The 13,767-nt window shown below is 34.5% G+C and overlaps 1 long non-coding RNA gene across 1 annotated transcript; it reads right to left on the reverse strand.

Moving 5' to 3' along the window:
• Window positions 1–846: 846 nt before the first annotated feature.
• LOC140002333 (uncharacterized) lies at window positions 847–13,483 on the reverse strand. The gene is made up of 3 exons (XR_011808699.1): window positions 13,329–13,483; window positions 3,316–3,370; window positions 847–1,316 (listed from the first exon to the last, which is right to left on the reverse strand). It is a non-coding gene; the product is annotated as an uncharacterized lncRNA (long non-coding RNA).
• Window positions 13,484–13,767: the final 284 nt, after the last annotated feature.

A 13,767-nucleotide genomic window follows, 5' to 3' on the forward strand; every position in this document is an offset into this window, starting at 1 on the left:
TAGAAACACCTTAAACTGTTAGTTGAAAATTCCCAGCAGGAAATAAATAAATAAATAAATAAATAAATAAATAAATAAATAAATAAGGGCATAGTCCTTATAGTCCTTACCAGATTATTACACTGATGCTTTATGTGATAAGTAACAGTAGAAGAAAAATATAACAAAACTAAATTATGGAATGTTAACCTGACATTAATGTTATGTATTATCAACAGTGGATCAAAGATAATTAAATGTATAGTGCATTTTATTCATTTGTATTTGCAAAAACTTTCCAAAAGGTTAGTAAATTACAATTAGGTAGACCTATCAAATAGCTTACGAATACTTGGCCATCTACCAAGTTCTTTAGAACGTGTTCTAAAATCACAGTATTAAAATGTATAAATAATATGTTGGTCTTTCATGCCATATGTATTTAGAATATTAATAGACAGTGTTAGTGATAGAGAATTTAAAGTGAAGCAGTATTTACTTTCACTAGTAAGAAAACACATAATAGTGTAAGATTATCTGAATTCCAGGTAGTGAGTGCTAAGACAGAAGAGTCACGGTGCAACAGTGACTGCATGGGTAACTCTTACTTCTGTTACATTATTATTATGATTATTATTTTGGTCTTATTCTCTTCATTTGCTTTAGTTCTTCCTGAATATGCTTCAGAACAGTGTTGCAGGTTCATTAGTATGGGATATTTGTTACTGTACATATATTGTTTTTACTGCTCTCATTTAAAAGATGGTGATTACACTGGTGCTATATCAAGGAACTAACAGTGACTGTGGTTTGGGTTTGAAATTTTTTCAAACTTAGCACTGAGAAAGCTATGGCAAACTAAATTTTCAACTCCTCTGTTTCTTTTCAAAATGAACCATTTTTATTTATTTAATTTATTTAATTATATAGGGGCATATTAAAGAACTAAAATCCACTGAAAAGCACACAGCTTTATATTTTTTTCTATTTAAGTTACAACTGTTACTTCAAAGTTAGAATAGGGGAACAAAAGATAATAATGTTACAATTAAATTTTCTTAATTGGTCACATTCAGTACAAACTGAGTTATATAAAATGTAAATACCATCATAGATTGGGCTAAAGTTCTGTGATCTGACATTCTATTTACTGTATTTGTTTCTACTGCACATATGCGTAGGAAGCATGTTGTTTTCATTCTTAAAGAGTATTTAATTATTTCATTGTAAATATATATTATATTTTCCATTTGAAAAAACAAATACAGATGTGTTTCTGATATAGTTGGTCGCAAATCCTCATTGTAAATTGGCACTGTTTAAAGACCCAACATAAACTGGGGAGAGAAGAAAGAAAAAATCATATTAACAGATATCAAAATATATTTTGAAGCATTCATAACCACTAACCTAGATGCATAATATTGAATATCACAAAGGAGTTAAGTTGAGCACAATAACAACAACAAAAAGCTGTTGTATCTAATACATTTCTAGTGCAATATCATATTAGTTAATGATATCAATAATTGCAGTGCAAAGGAGTTTACTAAAATGAGAGGCAATAGAATTGCCCATCTGTTCCAAACAGGACAGGGAATATTTTGCTGATTTTAAGTATAGCCCATGAGATAAAGCACTGTGTCAGTATCATTGAGGGATAATGATGGACTGTGCATTTCTGGGGATTACAAACTGTGCTCGAATTCTGACTTGGGCTCAAAGATCTTGGGACTTCAGTCTCCTGAGAAATGCAGTATATACTTAACATTTTACACAAAACGAGGACTATATTACAAATTAGAATAAATATTAATGCATATAAATCCATTTCACAAAATATTATGTCTTTTAATTTTGCACAACATGTTGACATTAGACATGATGGAAAGTAAATATCAGAAAGAAAGGTTGCAATGTCCAGCTGGAGTAGATCTATCAGGGTTTTAAGTTATTGCAAAATTGCAAAGATCTATTAATTAATTAAAAGTGAAGACTGGAAAACTATTCCCCACAACAATAATTGTACCTAGACATAATAATAGAGTAATCATTATGAGGTAACTAGCGGAGTAACTTACTAAAATTGTATTGTTGATTAGATCATAAAACCTATTTTCCTATAACAACTGAAGGGAAAAAAAATTAAAAAAAATATTCTAAACAGATTTTTTTTTTTTAGTTGCACATTTCATAGGAAATTAAGTGTTAGCGCTTTCAGAGATCAGCATTCCCTTTTACCTTTTTGTGTGTATAGTGCAAGGAATATATATTGTGCATGCCCATATAAAATGCATGCATAACAATTAAAGGAATTAGATTAAGCTTTAAAAAAAAAAAAAAAAAAAAGTGATATTTGAATGAGTGGTAACTGAAACTTTTTCCACAGCCTATTTGTATGCTTGTTTTTCTCATTACTCTTGCATAATACTTGTGAAAAATAGCTTCCTAGTATTTTGTAAACTTTTGCTTTTCAAAAACAAAATTAAAATCTTTTTTCAAAAACAAAGGTAAAATCTTCTGAAGATCTTACTTCTGAAGATTTACAAAATACTCATAAAATATCTAAAAAGATATACTTGTCCTGGGCACAGAACTGTCCTTTTAAATGTGTGTCTTCCCTCAGGCTTTTTCTGGTACATGGAGTGACACTGACTGAGGCAAGCATGCAAATTTGGCTAAATTGTTTTGAAGAGGTAGGCCAGGAAGGGGGAACAATTTTCAAGTTTTGGCAGGAAATGAGGGACAAGAACTAATTCCTATGGCTGAATGGGAGCGAACAACATAAATGTTTAGATTTTGGGGCAGCAGGTTATGAATTATTTACCCTTTTGGACAGTTTTCCTACTTCTCTTATATAAGAAAAGGAAATCCGCCAAATTTATGGCATGTATATTTACATAATGGTAATCTGATTAACTGCTTAAAATTAATATGTGACAAAGAAGCTGCCAGTGACCCCATTTCACACAAAAAATAAATGAAAAAGTATTTTTAGTTGTGTATGTGGGCTCCTGACTAGTTAAGAAAATATATGTATTGCTGTACCATTTTCAGTTTGAGTTTTGTTTTTCTGGACAATAGTGTTTTTATGATGTCTTAGTGTTTTTATGATGTATTATGATGTATGATGTATTATGATTGATGTATATGTTGTATTTTTGGTATATACGGGAAACTGAAACTTAGCTACTCAACTCCTCACACATATACTGCTGAGTGATATTCTTACATTGTGCTCAGTAAGGTTTTTGTTTGTTTTGGTGCTGCTATTTTTTTACAGTTGATCATTGTGCAGTGAAAAATATCTACGTATTTTGGGGGGTGAACATATACCTCTATATTAATAGCTCCATCTTCTGTCTTTCTTGTGCATGGTCGTCTTCAGGGGCTGTATTTTGAAGCATGAGACAAGTTATTGTATTTGTGATTCATAATGTTTCAGGAATAAATTTCTATTGAAAATGAGCAGTAATACTCTGTTCCTTCTTTCAGAAATGCCCTAAGGAATATAAATCTGTTACAGTAGCTTTTGATTTTAATTCTGTTTCTCAGAGAGTTTAACCAGTGTTTCAGACAATATCCAATGCAAATGCTCTCAAAATAGAGTTAAGCTATTGTTGCTTATAATTCTTGGATGCATTAAGGAAAGAATAGGTCCAAAGATAGATGACAGAAGTTTAACAGAACTATACTATAGGCTAAAATACTGGAAATAAATGTGCAAACTGTACAATTATCAAACAATTAACTTTTTGGACTGCATTGTGATCTACCCTCAGGGTAAAATAGACCAAAACACCTGTTAAATAGCATAAAATCTAATTTTACTTAATGGCCTTTATTTCCCTAATTTGCTTAGTTCTTGGGAAAAGCTGTGATCAGGAAAAATGTTTTATTCCCATTGTGGAGTGAAGTGCCAATTTGTTCCAGTTCCCTTCAGTGTGTATATCGCACTTATGCACAAAGTAAAATTCATTTGCAGATGAACAGTATAGCTCCAGGAAGTTGTTACACAAACTACAACATGCAAATTTTTTTTTTTTTTTGTGTATGTGTGTGTGTGTGCGCGCTCCTCGAAGCCAAACTTTTACTTTTATTGGGGTGGATTTTAACAATTTAGGCCAATAAAAGTCACAATTAATTACATTGAAACCATAGAAATTATTTTCTGAGTGTGCTGGAGTCCTTATCAGTTCTAAAATGTCTAAAGTGAACAGAAAACTCTTCTGCGCACACATTGGAAGATGTATAGAAGATTATTTCCATCTCAATTATAGATTTAATTAGTTCATAATATATTAGAAAACAACTTTTCCAGTATACTTGGGTCTATCTGCAGTATTCATTATTTGAAAGTCTCATTAACAAGTTAATTGATCTTCCCTAAGGAAATCTTAAAGATCCCACCCACACAAGTCTTGATTTCTATTTAACCTGAAGTAGCCCTGAGAGCCCAAATACCTTTAAAATTCGATGACATTAGGACAGACTATGAAAAATAAGGATTTAAATTATTTTTCCAGGACATTGTTCTTTACTATTTGGAAATGTTAGTAAAAATGAAAACGGGTATTCAAAGAAAAGAAACAAAGAGGTGGAGGCAGAAAGGGAAGAGTTTTTTAATGCCCTGTAAAACTGCCTTCAAGAAAAATGCATGTAAAGGCTACATTTTTCATAAAAACACTGCTTCAGGGTAGAGGACCCATGACACAAAAAGAAAAACAGAAAAAAAAAAGTGAATATTAAATCTAAACTAGTTCTATACCTAGAACCTGCTGGTTATGTGGATATTTGATAACTATTTAGTGGCAACACAGAGGGCAACATGAAAATTAAGTCATAACACCTGGGCTCAATGTATAACACAGGGGTAAAACATAACTAACAGAAGTAAACAAATCACCTATAAATGAGTCCCAAATCATTCATCTGTAATAACAATTAAGTTCAGTTCAGGTTTTATATTTCCCCACTCACCCACAAAGCTGACTTGAGATTATTTTTCTCCTTTTTCAATACAATTACATTCTATATTAGTTGAATTATATTATCATATAGAAATAAACACTTACATTCCCTGGTGATGACAATAACTTTCTAGAGAACAAAAAGGTTTATTATTATTATTATATATGCATATGTATATAATCTTTGTTTATAATAATCAGAAATTAGTTGTAGCAATATCCCTGTGGCTCCCACCAGCTGGGTGGAGAAGCAATTATATAGTTGGCATTGGCATTTCTTTCAGGACAGCAGCTTCAGAGTCACTGTACAAGAAACCACTTTTATCAGGTTTATTTAGATTTTTAAGATTTTTCTTTCCACATTTTTATGAAGAAATCATTTTTAATCCTTTGTGTCTCAGCCAAGGAATGAATGACACTTACTTGCTAGTCAGAAGGTGTTATTTCTATTGCAAGGTAACATATATGTTTAGAATAGAATTTCAGACTACTTTAAAGAATTTACCAATAATTCCTAGTTAAATATGGAAGAGCTGGAAGAGGTTAGAGGCCTGACAAAAATTTATGAGTAAGGATGTGTTATAATTTCTATTGGAAAAATACCTGAATGTTCATCCATCTTACTATTGTATGCTTTAGTTGGTATCAGCTTTGTAAGTAGTATTTTCCAGATGTAAGTTAAAAAGTACCAAGTATTAAAAAAAAAAAAAAAAGTTATGCTCTAAGAAAAAAGATAACAAGAAAATATTAAAAGAAAAAAAAAAAAAAAAAAAGAACAACAAAACCTAGAACATTTTAACTGTTCTCATTATTATCTGGCTGATTTCTTTTTGGTATCACAGTAGATCCTCAGGGAAAACTGTGGGATGAGAACACATTATGATCTCTGGCATGGCAATGGGCAAAACTGTGGTTGCTGAAAATAAAGGATATTGTAAGAACAAATCCAACATTGGTATCTGGACCAAATAGTTGGAAGAACAGCCTAAGAGAAGTACAAGGTTACAGAGGAAAGATCCTGGGAAAAGTCTAAAAAGCATTATGCAGAATAAAATGAGAAAAGTATATAATGAATGAAGAATGATTCAAATGCATAATAGGTAGTCAAAATTACTATAAGTTTAGTCAGAAATAACACTTAGGAAAAAGGTTGTAATACAACAACTATTTTTTATATTGAGTAAACAAGGAAGTGTTTTTGGGTGGAGCTGGAAAACAACATAACAGCATGTTTAAGTGACGAGCTGGAGTGACTAATAATTGCATAATTAAAACTTAGCTTTACGTCTGCACACAGTTATACCCATATGCACAAAAAAAGGAAATGGATTTAACAGAATGTCATAGATTCTTAAGGCATCAGCTTATAATTTAGGAGACAGCAGAAGACAGGGAGAATAAAAAATACGTTGAAGACCATCCAACAACAGCTAAGTTCCATCTAAATCACTAGTAACAATCTAATCGATGTATTGAGAGCTGCAGCAGACCTAAAGAATGCTACATTTTAGTATAGACAATCCACCTAAGATTCTTTATGTTGCTTTTATAAGGTACATGGATTCTTTATGTTACCTTTACATTCTGTCTACCTTTATGTAGTGATCTTTCCCTTTCATGTGGCAACCCACTGCGGTTCTAGTGGCAGTTCACACTGATTACTTCACTCTGTGTGTCAAAAATCTGATTGATATCTTCAGGTTTATTTATTTATTTTATATCCAGAGGGATAAAGTTTTCAAAATATTTGATAACTTCAGAACTAATTTTTTTTTTTAAGACCAGATTAGGAGTTAGACATATACACATCCTTACGAAACCATCCTGAGAAAGGGAAATCTCACATGTATTTAATGGTACTTAACTTTTACATGGAATTAAGATCCTAAAACATGTAGATATCTTTGAATTTTTGGCGCACAAGCATACAACACACCACAGCAGGTAATTAAGCATCATCAGTCAACATCTACCAATTCTTTAAGAAGAGTGTTTGTGAGTCAACTGTGGTCCACATGCCATAAAAGAGTAACAGCACAGTTTTCTGTATAAATTCATAGATCCTGTCAGGAATATTGGCTCAGACACAGCATTTCACACATGTGGCTAAAATCATTTCACAATGGAACTTAAAACCTAAAAGCAGGGTTTGAATTTTGCTACCATACTTTGAAAAAACATCACAGAAATCCTATACATAAATAAATCCAGAATGGGGTATCTTCAAATGCTTCTTTTAGTGAAAATGGCTGAATATGAGCCAATAAAAAAGAGTGGAAGAACAGATCATATAGTTTACTGTTTTAATAATGGATTTTTCCTTGCCTAATGCTCAGTGAAGAACTGTGTGCTGATTGGTATTTTTATATTGATCAAACTTCCTAGTCAAGGTCTGGACTCAGCATCCTGGTATGAGTGTTTATCAGCTGGCATTCTGCAGCTTCAAAACAGATGAAGAATCATACAACCAGTTTTATAGCAATTCCCCTTTATCCTGTTTTCCTTTATTTCCATTTTTTTTCTTTTTTCTTTTTTTAATTTTTTCCATTTTTCCCTCCCCTTTCTTTTCTCATTCAAGTGTGTAATAAGTCAATAGCTGATGGTATTCTGACAAGGGCACAGCTTCTCCAGGTTTCCACAGGCATATACAGGCATATGTATATAGCTTAGTTCATATATGCATAGCCAATATTTGGCTATGCTTCTGTCTTTGCTTCAATATGCCTACAATAAGAGAAAAAATGAGAACAAACCCATTAATAGGTGCATAATCTTCTGCATCTTGTCCTGTCCTATCCTTTGTAGCACAGGTCATTCAGCAAAGGTTTCATTCAAAGACATCTTGATTTGCCTTGAAACCATCATTGTGCCATTTCTCATTAGATAGGCTCTACACTGTAATAAAAATTAAATTATTAATAATGCCAGAAATACCAGACCAATTAAAATTAGTGAGAAAAAGTGATTAGGCAAAGATTTAGTTTGCTTCAAGAAATCATATAACTGTTTGGATGTTTAGCCACAGAAAATTGATATAGCGATTTGGATTTTTTAGAAATGGCCAAAAAATTGTCTGGATAAAATCTAGGAAGCATTTTTTAAACTTCTGTTTCAAGACTTGTCTACAGCTGAGATGCAATGATTCATTCTACCAATGCACTTTCTGAATTCCTATCTTTTATTTTCTGTTGTTCTTGTTTCCCTGTATTTGCTTGTTTGTTTTTGTTTGTTTTCCTATGATATAGATAAATGTGTTTAGAAAGGAAAGTATTTCTCTTACTCTGTCTTTAGTTTGTATTATCCTTTCACTTCTTCTCTCTCTTTTTTTTTTCCCCCTTTTCCTCATTTGTGTCATGGTCACTTGCTCTTCTAAGATGTCATTAATAGTAATATATATTTTTTTAATTCTTTCCCCTGCTATGCCTGCTTACTCATCTCCTTAGGTCAGTAGCTGTTTCTTTCATGTTTATGGTTTATAATAGGCAGAAAACCACAATTTCAGTATAGTTAAAATACAAAACCAAAGAATATTTATATTAGAAAAAAAGGTCATGCTTTATAAAATCATTTCATCTCTAAAAAAAAAAAAAAAAAAAAAAAAAAAGAATTTTAATTGCTTTCTTAAACCCAGAGGAAGCTGAAAGAGAAGAGATCTTTAAATAAAAATTCATTTAAATCTGAATTTGGAGATAATTAATTTTACACAGCTCAATACAAATTAGCAATTTGTATTTCATGTCTACATCAAACCTGCTATCTAATAGAAGACGGGAATGGATTTGTACTAGGCCTTATTCTCTTGTCTTGAGTATAGTATCCGAATGGCAGATAGTAGTGCAGTAAGTAAACCATCAAAGGAAAGTATTGTCTTAACTCTTTCATAAAAAAAAAAAAAAAAAAAAAAAAAAAAAAAAGGCTGAAATCTACAAGGATGGGGAGAAGGGGGAAAGGGGGAATGTGGTCTGAATTTTACTTCTAACAAAGTATTGGCTACACACAGACAGGAATAAATTTGACAGCTGGCAGCAAAGGCATCTGCTGAGATCTACTTGAGGTTTTATAAATCTGTCTTGCGGCACAACTTTGCTATACCAGAATAACATAATAAAACAAAAAGCTATACTTCTGACATTAAAGTTAATTAGTAAGTAAAGGGAGGTTTGGGAAAGAGGCCCAGATGAAATCAACTGCATGGTTAAAAAGTTTCTAAATACATAAAGGAACTAAAAAGTAAGTAATGTAATAACAACAGTTCTTTCAAGTTTTAGGAAAAAAAATATCACTATGAAGTACACTTCATACCTTTTGAAGGAAAGTAAAAGTCAGTAATTTTTCTCAAGTTTGTATAAAATATCAGTCACTGACACAGTGACTGCTTTAATAACCTTTTAGCCTTTCATCTCATTTCTTCAAGGACAGCTATATAAAAGCACTTTGATTCAACTAATGATTACTTTTCCCCCAAACAATTTAAAGGACCATCTGGATGTTCTCTAAATAGAAGAGAATGAAGCAAGATGCAGCACTGTGAGAAACATACCAGAATGCAAAAGGATTTAAGTTATTAAGGAATAGCATCCATCTTCTAAAAGATAGTGAGAAATATACCAGTGTTTTCACCTTTAAAATCTTCCCTGAATTCTACACCCACATTGCCACCCTGTTCTAATATTACTCTCAAGTAACATTCCCAGTAATTTTTAAACACTTTTCAGCTTCAGTACAATCTTCCTGGAAGACCTAATAAAATAAAGCTTTTGTTTTATGTTCATAATTCTCAGAGGTTCTCATATACTTTGCTAATAACTAAATTCACTAGGGGATATTATAGGTTCATCTCTCATGATTCTTCTGAAAAGGAAAAATGCACCCAAGGCTTATGCCATTGTCCTAGGAATAGCTCAGAACTGTTCTTAGGAAAGCATAAACTGATTGCAATCTGTGCTAACTGATGATGAAAATAAAACAAAATTCAGCCCAGAGAATGGACTCAACAATGTATCTTATTATTTAAATATTTTCTAAATCTGTTGGCCAAAATCTTGGTATGACCAACTGAGAAGTTTAATGTTGGAATAAAAACCTGTTCCACAGTTGCATCTTTCATCTACGATGATAAAAGTTGAGTAGACAGCTGGAAGAGAAGCAGACTTAAAGCTTTTTGGGTCAGCCACAGAGAGAAAGGCATGCTGACACACAAAGCATTAGCACTTAGGGGTAAGCTTGCTTATTGTAAAAGTACTAATATATGAAGTTAGCATAAAAGCTCTTTCATTGGGAAGCACATGCTCTCATAAGTAATTTCTTGGAAGGAACATAAGTAAATATTCAACATTTTAACTATTGCTCAGTCTATAGCAATGAAAATGAAGAGAATGACTAAAGAACGATCTCTAGGAACAAAGTAAAACTAAAGCAGGAATATTAACTGTATATATTGGCCATTAATTTCCAAAATTACTGCTCTTCAAGGACATATATTTTAGAAAGCTGTTTACAGAAACTGCAGCATTTTTTCTTCCTATGCTGATCTATAGAGATTTTATTCAAAATATGCAAAACAAGAAAGAAGATCAGATCAAAATCTAGAATGTTTCTTTCACATCAACTTCATATTTTTTGTTTGTAACATTATATCTCTCTTCATCATATATTCATTCTCAATCTCTTTCTAAGCCCTATCTTTAGAAATAGGCTTGAACTCTTGAAGTTCAACAAGGCCAAGTGCAACGTCCCACACCTGGGTTGAGGAAATCCCAAGTGTAAATGCAGGCTGGGTGGAGAATGGTTTGAGAGCATCCCTGAGGAGGAATTGGGGGTGTTGTTTGAGGAGAAGCTTGTCATGAACTGGCAATGTGCACTTGCAGCCCAGAAAGCCAACTCTATTAAAAGAAAGCCAACTGCAACAAGAGAAACATGACCAGCAGGTCAAGGGAGGTGATTGTTCCCCTCTACTCTGCTCTTGTGAGACCACACCTGGAGCACTGTGCTCAGCTCTGGGGCCCCCAGCATGAGGATATGGACCTGTTGGAGTGAGTCCAGAGAAGAACTATGTTGTGGTTTAACCCGGCCGGCAGCTAAACAGCCATTCGCTCACCCTCTCCCCTCCCTCTCTGGGATGGGGGAGAGAAACGGGAAAGTGAAACCTGTGAGTTGAGATAAAGGCAGTTTATCAAGATGGGAAAATAATAACAATAACAATAACAATAACAATAATAATAATAATAATAATAATAATAATAATAATAACAATGTGTACAAAACAAATTGTTCACCACCCGCTGAACAATGCCCAACCTACCCCAAGCAGCCAGCCCCCCCATCCCGGCTAGCCACCCCTATATATTGTTTAGCATGACATCAGATGGTATGGAATACCACTTTGACCAGTTTGGGTCAGCTGTCCTGAGTCTGTCCCCTCCCAGATTTTGCTGCACCCCTAGACTGTCCACTGGCAAGACAGTGAGGAGCTGAAAAGTCCTTGGCTTGGTGTAAGCACTGCTCTGCAACAATTAAAACATCAGCATGTTATCAGCACTCTTCTCTTTCTATCCAAAACATAGCACCCTACCAGCTACTAGGAGGAAAATTAACCCTGTCCTAACTGAAACCAGGACAAGCTACAACACCTCCACCACGAAGACAGGCTGAGAGAGCAGGCACTGTTCAGTCTGGAGAACAGAAGGCTGAAGAGACCTTCCAGTACCTAAAGGGGACTTACAAAAAAAGTTGGAGAGGGACTCTTTACAGTGCAGAGTGCAGAGATAGGACAAGAGGTAATGGCTTTAAGCTCTAAAAGGGTAGATTTAGATTAGATATTAGGTAGAAATTCTTTACTGAGAGGGTGGTGAGGCCAGGTTGCCCAGAAGTTGTGGATGCCTAGTCCCTGGAAGCATTTAAGGGCAGGCTTGATTGGGCTTTGAGCAGCCTGGCATAGTGGAAGGTGTCCCTGACCATGGTGGTGGGGGAGTGGAACCAGGTAATCTTTTAAGTCTCTTCCAACCCAAACCATTCTGTGATTCTAGGAATGAGGTTCTTTAGTCTTCTATTTATGACAGATTTTGTTAAAAGACAGATATACCTTTGTCTAGACACTGACTTCTGATCTCTTTTGTTTGTTTGTTTATTCTTTCGATTGTTTCTTTTCCCATATTATATTTATTATTGATTGGAAATATAATGTTTTTAATAACAAATAAATCACTGCAATCCTAAAGTAAACAACTGACAGAAATGAACCAGTACAACACAATGAATATATGAATAGCAATTGGAGCCCTTATGTACAGTTATATTCTCTTACAAGATCAAGCTCAAGAAATGTGTGATTGCATCTCTCCAAGAATGTCTGAGCCATCTCAACAGCAATTTCTAGAACTATTTCTAAGTACCAAGTTAGTGAAAGCATAGAAACTGCCTCCAGAATTGGCTTCAAATTTCTGTGTGAGTATGTATGTGTGTGTGCACATGTGCTTTTTCCAGCCAGTCAAGTTCTGAAGTCAACTTCGCTGAAGTCAATTTAGCAAGATCACTGTGGAACTTGAGGCTAATCATACACAGTTTTGTCTTATTTTGTTCTGGTTCGTTCCTGTAGAGTACTTAACATACTTTCCCCAAATCCTTTTTTATTCTTATGTCCCTAATAAGATGTATTATTTAAGTTAAAGCAAATAGGATTTAGCCTTATTATTTGATATTCCATTGTCATTTTAATTCACTCTTACTGACTTTTTGAAGCTTTTTTTTTTTACCATGCTTTTTGAGCAATAGCATTACCATTAATCTTTTAAAACTTACTCCATATTTACCTTCTGCAGTATTTGATTATTTCACAGAGAATATATATAGAGAGAATATATATAACCATATATAACAGTTACTGTACTTATCAAGATCTGCTTAGAATTTCAAAGTATGCAAAAATTTTTTGTCAGTTTACTAATTTTAAAATTTCCCAATACGATAGAGAGAAGAAAAACAGCTACTGGAGCAGTGTCAATGCATTGAGTTAATTTTCACTGAAGTTATCTTAAGAAAATTATCTGGACTCGCTCCAAATATTCAAAGTAATTAATAGCACAATATGTTATGATCTAAATGTTGTGAAAAGCCATTCAAGGCCATAGCAAGAATAGAGAGAAAAAATTATTTGACCATAATATTTCAAGTGCGTCTTTTGGGCAGAATACTACAATTAGAGGATAACCCTAAAAATCTTGGTAATGATTCGTACTCAAAGCCACCTTTTCACAGCCAAAGTTCAAACTGATTTTAAAAGTGAAGACTTGACTCACAAATCACTTGTCTTACTTCTCCTCTTAATCACTATGGCACTTAAAAAGGAAACAAACAAGCAACAATAAGGTTCCCCGCAGTCACCTGTCTGGACTGCCACCTCCCCCCTCAGGGGGATTCACTTGGGTGCCCACGCGAGCCCAGAGAGGCAGCATCTCCTCCCTTTGGGTTGCCGCCTCGGACCGACCGCTGCGACGGGTGCCCACCATGGCGAGGTCCATCCAGGTTCTTCTCCCTGCCCCGCTTGAACTGCCTGCGCTAACTGCCAAGCCGGTCCTGCTAGCGCGTCCTGTTTGCGGCGCTCCCTAGGGACTGCTTTTATACCCCTGGCTGCTCCCTCAGAATGTCAGCGCCCGCGGCGGCACACGCACAGCTCCTGCCTGCTCGGGGGGTAGGGGGGCCGGGGGAGGGCCGGGACTGCGGCTCTGTTCCGCGTTATTGGGGGGTTTGGGGTTGGCTTCGTTCGTCTCCCCGCCAGGAGCCCTCGCTGCAGCCAGTCCCTGTGAGGTTCTTGATCGAAATT

The sequence above is a fragment of the Anas platyrhynchos genome, chromosome 4 (assembly GCF_047663525.1).
Source record: "Anas platyrhynchos isolate ZD024472 breed Pekin duck chromosome 4, IASCAAS_PekinDuck_T2T, whole genome shotgun sequence".
In the NCBI taxonomy this organism is placed as follows: Eukaryota; Metazoa; Chordata; class Aves; order Anseriformes; family Anatidae; genus Anas; species Anas platyrhynchos.